This window comes from Geospiza fortis, unplaced genomic scaffold (genome assembly GCF_000277835.1).
Source record: "Geospiza fortis unplaced genomic scaffold, GeoFor_1.0 scaffold662, whole genome shotgun sequence".
Taxonomy (NCBI): domain Eukaryota; kingdom Metazoa; phylum Chordata; class Aves; order Passeriformes; family Thraupidae; genus Geospiza; species Geospiza fortis.
In genome coordinates, this window is record NW_005054450.1 from 1,101,238 (window position 1) to 1,113,284 (window position 12,047).

At 41.4% G+C, this 12,047-nt stretch overlaps 1 protein-coding gene across 1 annotated transcript in view; it reads right to left on the reverse strand.

The window, feature by feature from the left end:
• CTNNBIP1 (catenin beta interacting protein 1) overlaps positions 1–12,047 on the reverse strand; it is a 19,888-nt gene that overhangs the window by 7,126 nt on the left and 715 nt on the right. Inside the window, exon 2 of the mRNA XM_031062536.1 lies at positions 2,216–2,305. The gene's annotated coding sequence lies outside the window, so the exon portion shown is untranslated. The remainder of the gene's footprint in view (positions 1–2,215; positions 2,306–12,047) is intronic.

Below are 12,047 nucleotides of genomic sequence, written 5' to 3' on the forward strand. Positions count from 1 at the left end.
AAGAGTATCATTTACAAGTTGAGTTTTTGCTTCTTATTTTAATAAAAATAATTATGTTCTGGAATAAACAGACTGTGCTATCCAAATTCTATTGCAAAAAGCATGATTATTATATGAGTATCTGGTAATTATTTAGGTTCCACAACAGGGTGTTTACCATGACAAAAAAAAAACCCCAAACATTCAGGCATTCTCTTCAGCTACTCCTAAAAACCATCCTGAACCATGTTTATTACATCAAGAATAGTAAAAACCTTAACCTGAAATGTAAAAAGTAATGGTGCTTCAAAAAACACAGAATTGCAGCAGTGTCACAAGCAGAGCCAGGGCTGGCACTGGGTGGGCTTTGAGGTCCCCTCCCACCCAAACCATTCTGTGCTCCCATGAGTGGATGGAGGTGTGACCCAGCCACTCCTGCACCACACACACTTCAGAAGTGGCTCCAAAACAGGTCTTCAATCACTTTTCACTCCCAGAACTGGGTCTGGTCCTACTCCAGCCCATAAATGTGATTTCCTGACCCCCAGTAATGAAGGGAACACACGACACAAGGCTTGCATAGGGAAGGCTGATCCCAGCAGGTTCAAACACAGTTTTCCCAGTAATGTTCTCCTGCAGTCATTACCAACCTCTCCTCTCCCTTCATTTCCATTATTACTTTTAAGGGAAAGTAATCTGGGTGTGGAAACCGTTTAAAATTACACAGAGGCCCTCCTGAGTGAGTCAGAAGTAATGCAAACTTCAGCAGCAGCTGCTGGGACAGGCTTTGCCACCCACACTACTGAGCAAGGAGATAACAGCAGGAACAAGTGAGAAAGATCCATCACCAGTCCTTCTTGAACATGTTTCAGTGGGAAGATCTGCATGAAGCTGATTTGCTGTAGATGGCTCTGCTTGGAAACCTGCAGCCTGTACATGTGCAAGGTGATGACTGTTGGGGCTTTTTATACAACCAGCAAACTGCTCTCTGAAGGGGGAATTAAACAAACCCATAATTTTGCCTAGTGTCAACTCAAGTAAGTAAATTGGATTATGCTACTGGGTTTATACTCCACAGTGCAATTTACTGAGTGCTAACAAGTGATGCCAATAGTAAGGCAATGAACAAAATAAGATAGCGGGCAAGAGACGTTAAGTTATACACATCCAGAGACTGATAAAACAATAAACATTGATCAAGATATCCAGTCAGTCTGAAAGGTTGGGACTGGTTCTTAATATTGTAAATACTTCTCAAAAATATTGTACTTGAAAAGGGAAGCTGCTGTACTAGTAACCAATCAACCTAGGAAAGAAAAATCACAAGAAAAACTGAAATGCAGGAAGACATCTACTGTTTAAAAATGAAACAAAATGGATGGGATATCAGTAGGTGGCACCATCCACAAGCACCAAGAAAATGCCACAGCTGCCCCCATGCAAACGAGGCAGACCCCACTTCAGCACTGCTCTGCACATCAGGTATTACCAGACCTGGTTTGGTTACTATTCATTGTTTTCCACCATAACTATCTTCCAGTTGTTTATTAATTTTCCAACTTTAAAAAGGGGTGATGGGAATTTCTATCCAAGCCTGGCTCTTCTGAAGTAATCTCCAGCCAAGATGGGTTTGTCACGAAGTCACCTATTTAACAGGAAGGATAAAAATCCTAAAGCCTGCCCATTCAGTGAATGCTTCACACAATTAGGAAGCAGCATGGGGGGAAAAAAACACCCAATATGGCTCAAAAAATATGCACAGAGAGGTAAACTAAGCTTTCAGAGCAACAGCACTTTGCTCTCCCCACACCACACAATCACCCTGCCACCACAGCTCTTCCTACTCAATTACATCGAAGCAGAAAGACAAAGGTCTTAAAACAGCACTCAGACCCCAGCATGAGAAATGGGAACAGATCTCTGTTTTCTTGTTACATAAAGCTTTCAGAAGCCACAGTTTAGGATGACAACATTACCCAGCATATGCTACATGAGAAAATTTCCAAACCCACATACAAAGCTGGTCCATGCCCAGAAGACAGCATGATCCACATTTGCAAATGAAGGACTGAAAAATCTTTTCAAAATACTTATCAGCTTGGTTCTCTCCAGAAAGCTGCATTAATATGCTACTCATTATGAAATGCTCCTTAAGCAGCATTTCCCTGCCCCCACAAATCTTTCTGGCTCATGGATGAGTGGTCACTGCCCCATCCCCAACCAACAAAACACGTACCTGCTTCTAAAAACCACAGGAGATCAGATAATCCACGTGTGCTGTCCTGATCAGTGACTGGAGCTGGGAAAAATGTATGAGAGAACTGCCCTGCGAAAACAAACGAGCAAAGAATTACAGAACATACTCAGCTGAAGCCCAGAAAGATCCTTAATTCAATACACATTCACTCCCAGCATGCTTTAGAACATGCTCTAGGTAAAATTCAAAAAACTGCACCATTGTCTGGAGCTGTTAAACATAAGAACCTTTTTATGTTTAAAGGTTTTTTAAAATCAAGCCATTCTTCAGCTGCAAGATTTCCACCCTGGCCATACCAGTGACATTCCCAATCACTTGAGAATGAATTGCATTCAAGCTTTGCATTCTTTAGGAAGCTTTCAGACAAAACCCAACTGATAGATCCTGGCCTCAGCAGAGAAGTAATGGGATCTCAGCTGAATCTCTGGGAATTGTGTGGCTGGCACTGCAGGAAGAGAGGCCAAAGGCTGAAGCCATTGAGAATGCACTGTCTATATCAGATCTGGAACTGATCTCCAGGTAAGGGTGAGGCAGATGTGCAGAGCCAACAGGAAAGTTTGGGCTGCCTCTGCTCACCTCTGGAGCTAAACGTGGATCTACTCCCCAGTGCCAGTTTTCCATTCCTTTCTCACAAAAAAGACTGACCTGTGCATTTCAAAAGCTGCAATGTTAGCCAGGAATGACTGAATTCTTCACTAAACTCTGTTAAAAGAATAAATGCTTCAAGCTTGTCCTGCTGCATCCAACACACTGCAAATGGACATAATTGGGTCACCTAATTCTCCCTTGTTTGCCAGGCACAGGCAATGAAATTTAGTTCTCATTTACTTTTAAGATGATTCACAAGACAGAATAACAAACAACAAAGATCTATATATTACAGCCAACCCTGCCAGCTCAGCTTTGCCACAGCAAAGATATAAGTCTGGAAACACCCCTCCCCTTGCCCAGCAGTACAGAAATCTGTCCTGCAGGCCAGCACTTCCCTCCCCAGGCTGCCTGCAGAGGGCTGGGTGAGGATCCCAGGAATTCCTCCAGCTCAGCAAGGCCCACCATGCGGACTGGGCAGAGCCAGGAACGCCTGACATGCCCATCTGTCTCCTTCCAAAGCCTCTCCTGGGCTGGGCAGAGGCTGTGCACCCCTGGCACACCAAGCACGAGCAGCACCTTCCCACTCAACACCCTGGACTGAAGCTGCAGGTCTGGCAAGGCAGGAAGTCAGAGAGCAGAGGAAACCAGACATGGGTTTGGAATGAGCAGGTGGAGGAGGTACTTCTACACCTAAGAACACCTGGGCTACTCTGCAAGGATATTACCCAAGTAATAGCTAAGTACTTCCAATTTTCCCACTTCCAATTTCCTCACCTCTCCTCATTGTTCCTTGTTCTGAAAAGTCTCTAATGAAAATAAAATATATTTCTTCCCAAAATGAATTAAAAGACCACAGTGGCTTTTTCTTCAATCACTGATGCCAAACACAACAGTACATCATGAAAAAATACTGTAACTGCAGTTAGTCTTCCCTTTTATTCTTCTTTCCTAACTAGGTTTAGAACATCAGCTATTGGGGTTTCATTTCAAAAAAATGTAGACAGGAGAAATCTGTACTCAGTCTCAGTTTAACTTGTCTGTTTTACCAACAGATGGAAACAGCTCCTCAGGAAACTCAAGCCTCACCAGCAAGAACTGTTTTGACTGAACGCCTTCAGAAGAAGATTCCAACACACAGCAACAGAAAATTACAGATTTGTAACTCTATTTCCTTCACTTCCACCTACACTGGTATGAATTCAAAACCTGGAAGGGACTTTCTGCTGGACAATGTCACAGGTAAGTTCATAATTAAGAACTTCCAAATTCTTCTGACTCCCCTCCTGTCACCTTTTTAAATAAACAAACAAAAATTTCACAGCTCAACAGAAAAAGAGACATGCTAAAAAAAATGCATCTTTATAAATTTTGCATAAACAAAGTTACTTAAGCATCCCATTCAGTTTTAAAGCCATGCTTATTTAATGCAATGAGAAAGCAACATGAGTTTTGTTCCTTCAAATTTCATACTCTCCCCCACACTGTAGTCCTCTGTAATGCTGAAATTCCTAATGACCACATTTTACTGGAATGGGAAAACACAAAGTGCAGCTGAGGAATCTGCACAGCCTAAACTAAGGGGGACAAAAATACAAAGGCAGTAAGCTGTTGGAAATGTAGTATTTTACATATTCAGTCTTAATAATTTAGGGTACTTACAGCAGCCATCTGGCAAGTTCTTTAAAGCCTAAGTCACAGCTGACTACCTCTTTAATATCTTGTAGCATTTCCAGTTATAGCCAAAAGAAACCCAACAGGAGTTAGTTCAGCTACAATTTATTTTTTTTGTCGAATCTGACTGGTTCTGTTGAAGGCAGTGAAAACCCTCAATTAATGGGAAAGGATTATAAAGCTCAGCTAAGGAGTTATGGTGAATAAGCCCGAGCACTGCAGGTTCCCTTTGCTCCACACAAGTGGAGTTCAGAGCAGCAGGAAGGGTCCCTTTGACTCTCTGATATCATTATCAAGGTTAAGTCATTCCCCTCCACAGTGCCACCACCAAGCACTTCAGCGCTGAAGCATGGTCATACTGGGAAGCTTGGAAGTGCAAGGGGATCCTGCCCCTAATTTAAGCCTTGTTAATTTTCAAATGACATTTTTCAGAGAACAGTTACGAGCCCAAAAAACCTTCCAAGCTGGAGCCTGAAACCTGAAGTCAGGAACCAGAGTCTGCAAAAACCCTGCTACAAATTTTCCTCTAATTCATTCTGACTCATGACCTTCAGTCACAGGCAGCTGGAGACTGGATTAATTCCCATCTCCAGAGGGATACAATGAAGAATTCATAACAGCTACCTATTTATAGGTGAACAGTATGAACTGAAATATTTAATACGGGTTTTTTTTTGTCTTCCTTTCTATGTTCAGTGCTACCTTTTAGCTGACTTCAGAATCTGAACCCAGTGTCAGATTTAGGTCAATTTACTGCTGGAACTCCCAGATGTGGTAGGTTCACATCTCTTAAATGTTAGATTTAAATTTTTAACGAGACACTACAGTCCTCCTTCTTGAAGGAGGACAGGAAACAGCCCCAAACACTGCCATTTATTCATGAAATATTTATGAACACAAGCAGGGGGTTTTCTCCCCAGTGCTGGAACACCTTTCAGAGCTTCAAAATGGGCTCCAAAAGTACCAATGAAGTGCATTCCATAGAGCTTCCCAATATACCAAAATAGTTCTTACATCAATGCTCAAGCTGACTTAAAAAATAAATTTTAAAAATCCTACCATCATAATCACCACTTTAATGAAATTAAAAATTTCCTCCTGACCTTCAGACACACACAAACCAGATGATTTCCCCCCTTCTCTCAAGGGCAAGACACTCTCACATCTCACACAGTTAAAAGAGGCAGCGCAGGGTTTTAGGTAGTTCACGTCAGTCACTTGAAGCCTCTGAAATTAAACGTAGTAACAGCAACAAAACCTGAAAAGAAGCCTTTCATTTCACACAGGTATTCACACTTCAAAGATGAATGTGTCAAAAATTCTTTAAAAAGTGACAGCACTTTATAAAGAGCAGTTTACACACAAATTGCACCCCAGTCCAAGAGACAGTTCCAGTACTTTACTCACGATGGTCCCCAACAGCTGCATGGACAGTGCTGCTCTTGTCCCAACCATGGGCTCTTCTCCTTTTTAAAACAAAGCTACAAATCTTCTAGGCAGGAAATTAGGCATTAATGACAGATAGCCAAGGATTTAATTACCAGGTATTCCACTGAAGAATTACTGCTAAAAAGTGTTCAGCATCCATCATTAAAATAGAGCAGTACAGCCAAGCTTTGTATGGATCTATCTGTAAATATTTTATTTCAGAAACAGAACATTTCTGGAGAAGATTTCAGCGCCATTTCTGGAGTGACCAACTTCTCCCATCCCACACACACAGTGCTGGGTGCATTTAACCTGAAATGGCAGACAGCACACGTGGTGGCACAGAAAGGCTCTCTCTCCTGTGTGTGTACATATATTTACATATTTTTATATATGTATTTATAGGCATTTCTCTGGTACTCATCTACACAGGATCTACACTCTCAGTGTGCTGCCCTGTAATTTTTAGTGACATCTGAACATCATTATTGCCAGGTCACTGCCATTTCGCACTGCAAATGCCTATAAATCTGTTATTGTGGAAAGATTATGGCTAACAAGATTTTTTAAAAGCAATTAAAATGTGAGCTGTTATTAGGTTGGTGACTAGTTAGTATTTTAGTATTTTGCAACATTGTATCAAAGTACATTGTTAGGACCAGAGACTCTCAGATTAATAGTTCTTTACTACCAAAATTGTGTAACCATTGGACAGCAACATGAAATAGTGTTCTGGCCTCATACATCAATAAAATCTGCTGTAAAATGTGACAAATATGGCCCTTTATGTCTCCTAGCTATCTTGCCTCTTTAGGAAAAAAAAACCCAAACTTCTGTGCTGCTTTCCCCATGGATACTCTGAATAACCCAAAAAAAACAAAGAAGAGGTTTCAGTTCTGAATCAAGGTTTAATTTCCAAAACCATTTAAAGAGATCTATTATTAATAGCTCTTGCTGTGAGTTGAACTAAGAATTAATGGCTCTTTGTCTAATACGGCCACATGCCTTGATCATGTCTGTGGTGCTAAGCAGAACACAAACTCTGCCTCCTCAGTGACCCGTGAGCAGCAGCAGTGCTCCTGGAGAATATGGGACTTTTGCTCCTAAGACCTTCACCAAATAATAATGCACAAGGCTTTTCCTAGACAGTGTTCCATAGGTTGGTCTCAGTAGAGTATGCCAGCTTCTCTCTTCTCTGAAGGACTTACTAGAAACAAAAAGCACAAGAGGAGGATTTTTGTTCCTTTCTTAGGTCACCAAACAATACTGTGCTACAAAGATATCTGATGGACAGAGGAGGGAGGAAGGAAAGAAGTCCTAGTCAGTTTTAAGAGAGGACTTTTAACATTCACTAGTTTAAAACAAATTCCTGATTACACACCAATTTTACCACGGACATTTTGCTTTCCCTATGTTTTGGCCAAGTGGGATTGCAAGGAAGGAAATCTTGCCTTCAAGAGACTTCGTATTTCTCAGGAAAATGGATGCAATTTCCTTCCTGCCTAGCCACAATTCTGAACGTTACCTTAACTCCCTGAGCTGTGACATAAAGCTGCAGGAGGTCAATGGTGTGAGAGCTGAAGAGTCCCCTCAGCACTGAACAAACACACCAGGCTGGAGAGAAAACCCAGGGACTGCAGGGCCTGGGGGGCTCCAGCGAGCCCCCATCGGTTCTGGGACTGAGCAATTCCTGAGCACAGGGGAAGGACACAACACACATGTCAAAGGCAACCACATGTAAAAACACTAATTTAGACTAATCAAACTGCAATACATAATGATAGTAACAACAGGAGTTAGCCCAGAGACCATTCACAACAAAGCTCGAGAGTGGCTGATCCTTACCCAAGTTAGAACCACTGCAAGATCCCAGGAGCAGGACTGTACCCAGCCACCACCAATTTAAGGCAGAATGGGCAAAGAGAATGACTGCAGGAGCAGGCAGATTTCTGCCAAACCATAAGCACAATTAGGTACATCTCTGTTATGGTTAGCTGCTCAACAAAAGGCAGGAGCTGATAGCAGTTACATCTGAAACTGCAGCTACCAAGAGCAATGAAATGAACCCATGAAAAGTTAGTGAACTAAGAATTTAAACAGTGAAACAGTAACAGAATGGTTGCAGCTTGATGTGAACTGTGAAAGGCTTATTTTACCAAGTTCATTGTAGCTGTTGACCAAGATTTCAGCAATAAAAGTTCTGTTTAGCAAAACCTGATGTTTCTGACCTCTGAAGTTCAGCGTAAAACCTTTCACGAATTCCACATAAACCTACGAGTATTATTTGGCATCTACAGACATTCCTGAAAAAGGCAGCTAAGAAGACATGAATGCTCCTATTTTTCTCAATTTGGCATCAACTCTTGAAGTTAATTATATTGTAAGTGTTATTGCTGATTGGTTTTGCATAAACATTCAGTTAACTATGTTTATCTTGAAGTCTGATATTGCCTCCCCCGACCAAATGAGCAAGCTGCCAAGGCACAAAGAAATTTCCAGTTATCCACATAAGATCCAACACACTCAAAGTTAGGAAACTAAAATTACATTAAAATGGCAACAGGCACCAGAGATCCCTGCAGCTGCACTTCCCCTCCTCAGTTCTACAAAAAGCCTTCCTTCAGTAGTTTACCTTAAGCTGTTTCAGGATTTATATTCCTCCTTTACAGCAATTCTGCTGTAAAAATTTAGGTCACATTTCCTTTAAGGGTGCACGTCTATGTGTACTTATTTAAAGCTCAAGGAAATTAATTAAAAGCTCCTCACTGACTTCACTGTGCATTGAATCAGGACCTGGATGAGTTCAGAGGCAAAACAATTACACTTTAATTAAACATCTCCACCTTCATGTGAAGTAGTCAACTAATTTTATGGAAGGATAAACTGAGTCAGAAGGTTTCTGAGCTTGGTCATGGTCATAAACAGAGTTGATTACCTAAGTTGTTTCCATATTTTTTAGCTGCCCTTATAACACAGAGAAAATGGACTTCGTGCAAAAATCAAATAAATTCCTGGTCTGTGTATTTGCATGGAATAAAATGGAATGTCCTGAGACAACTGGAATGGTTGTACAAATTTACTGACTCCACCTCTGTTCCCCAATCAGCAGTTCATTTAGTCAGTCACAGGAATTCCAATAATGCAAGAAGTTGAAATTATTAGAGGGGGTTTTGAGATTTTTAGGCTGTCTTGTTTGTTTTTAAATATCATGACTAATTATATCTATATTATTTTTGAGAACAGAAATAGGCTTGGCAGATTTGATACTTTAAAACCTTGGATGTATTTACTGAAAAGCAAGAAGTATGACTCCTATTTCTGAATTCAGACTGACATTTAAACCACACAGAAGCTCTGTAGTGTTCTGTCAGATCACAAGGAGCGAGCAGAAACAAGAATGAGCTTTCCTCAGTTTTCCGAGCATTTGTTATATAATTCTTCCTCAACACTAAGGCTGAAAATAAATCTGAGAGTCAGGAGAGTGTTCTCCTCATTCTAGTACTAACTGATGGGTTTTGGTTAATTTGCTGATCTCTGATGTCTTCTCACCTCTAGTTCTGCTCCCTCTGCTCTATCTGCACTCTCGTGCCAATGGAAGCTCATGGACAGGGCACAGCTCTTCAAAGGGAAAAAGAACTGTAAGAATCCTCCATTCTCAGAGATATAACACTGAACAAAGTGGTTTGGAGGTTTTTTCCTAAATGATGTTACTTGGTAAAAAGTTTTCAGCACTTTTCAAACCCATTTACATATAATTTCTCCCTCATACTTAGAAGTAAGACCATTGAATTAGCAACACTGGATGTGGAATAGGTGACAATGTTTTCATTCCAATAATTTGTATCTTTGGTGCACATCACCATCAAAACTGGGACTAGTTACACAATAGCTTTAGCCAAGAACATAAACATTTGGCACATTTGGCAGGATTGCAATTTTCCCAATCACTTCTGCACTACACACCCGATGGTGTGGTGCAGCTGTAGCAGCTGCCTCCGTCCTTGCTGGATTTAAGCAGGAAAACCAATCTGCTGACAGCCTGCAGTAAAAAGAAGTACAGTTTTGCCTGTGCATGTATAGAAATATTTCTGATACCAAATCCTTTTTTTTTGGAAAAAATTCTCTTGGAAGTTTCTCCCAGCATCTCCAACAGCAGCCTCCCAAAGCCTATTGCCTTTCTGTGCACAGCACTTGGGTGGATGTTTGATGCTTCAAACTAGGTCAGATGCTCAGGAGGGTGCTTTGTAGTCAACAACCAACTTAGGAACTGAAATACCTGGTAAAAAACATAAATGTTTGTGTTGGTTACAGATGACAAATATTTTGGAGAGGAAAATCTTATATTAAACACATATAAATAGATCTAATTCTGACAAGCTGTTTCCTAGGCAAAGCATCAACCCTGAACAGCTTAACCACATCAGGCACTTTTAGGTGTTACCTCTGTTTGCCCATATGCAACTGCAGGATGATTTTTAATTTTTGGCAGCAGATATGTATGACAGTCATTGTTAGTAGTTACAAAATCTAGGCTTTGTTTCCGTTCACTTCTGGTTTTGTTTAGAAAACAACACAAATTGTTTTGGAAACGTCTCTCTCCTCTTGCAAAGTGAAGCACTCTCAAACCCTGGATGGGGGAAAGGATGGAGGGGAGCAGAAAGGGACACAGCTACAGATTTCCCAAAAACCTGGGATTCAGAACTGGCTCTCCCAAACACTCCACAGCATGTTCTGTCAGTGACACGAGCAATAACTAATTTGTTCAGACAGGGACAGGGGCTCCTGTTCACTGTGCCACAGCCCCTGCCAGGGCAGCCCCAGCCTTGCTGATGGCACAGGGACTCCTGCCAGCCCAGGGATGCTTTCCCTGCTGAAGATTTCACTGGACCTCAAGAAGAATCCTGAAAGCACTTTTCTGCCCTGTGTAACTTTCCCATAAAACTTGTTGCAAGGCTTACAATGAACTAAAAGAGAAAATTGCTTTAAAGCAGATTTGGGTCCAACCCATTACCAATTAAGCTTTCCATAAATGGCCTTTGGTCCTGCATTTGTTCAGTCCTTCTTCAGAGATTTACTATTTCTGTGTACCACACCAACTAAAACAGCACACAGATCTCCAACATCTCTAAATTACACTGAGGGAGCTGCCAGTTTCTCCCACTATGCCAAAGATACAATAACTGGTGATGCTTTTTTAGCTAAGGGCAAAGTGAAGCAACAGAAATGTATCGGAAGTACACCTGTCACCATTTTCCAAATTAACTTGTTTGTCAAGGCAAAAGTGGCCTGCAGCTTGGTAAGAAAACCAGCCTGTATTTTCTGTATGCTCCCTCACCTTGAATACCTGTACTTTCAGAATAAACTCCACTGAAGTACATGTTTAGCCTCATTTTTTCACCATTTAGATAGAGATTCTCCTTCAGCAGGCTATTTCACATCACACATGAGCTCCAAAAATAAGCAAGGCCAAAAGAAATTGAAAGTCTGTGAGTTCAGCAGCCAAAAAAATAAATATATTAGGATTTTGTAAATGTATTTAAAAATACGTTCTTAAATACTCTCTAATCATGCCTCTCACCATACAGGAGCCTGTGAACTAACACACCTAACTTGCCTCCAAAGTCTGCTGGAGTATGGTGTTTTGATTCCTTTTTTAAATCCTCACATCTGCAGAATGTCTCATCCTCATCTCACAGAGCATCAAAGCTCATCCCGTTCAACATGCCAAGATGAGAAATGGACAAATAAAAGATGATATACAACAGAGCAAAATATTCTCTTCTTGAAGAGAAAGCAAACCCGAGTCTGTGAGGCAAACATGCCCTGATGAAACACATCTGGATGTTAGGCAGAAACGAGGATCACGTCTCATCTGTCTCTGATCCATTCTGATCCGGAGGGTGATGCTGTCCCTCTCTCACGTATCTTCCCAACAGGTAAAAAACTAACGTGTGCCAACAAATACCGCCCATGTACACTGAAAGTTACCGAGTGCTGCCTCAGAGGCTCTAGAAACCCAGTTTTTAGCCAAGGTAGGATTACCCTCGAGGGAAGCCCTTTGGTAACCACTGTCCGAGAGGCGTTTTCGCAGGCGAGGGCCGGGATGCCGAGAGCACCGCGG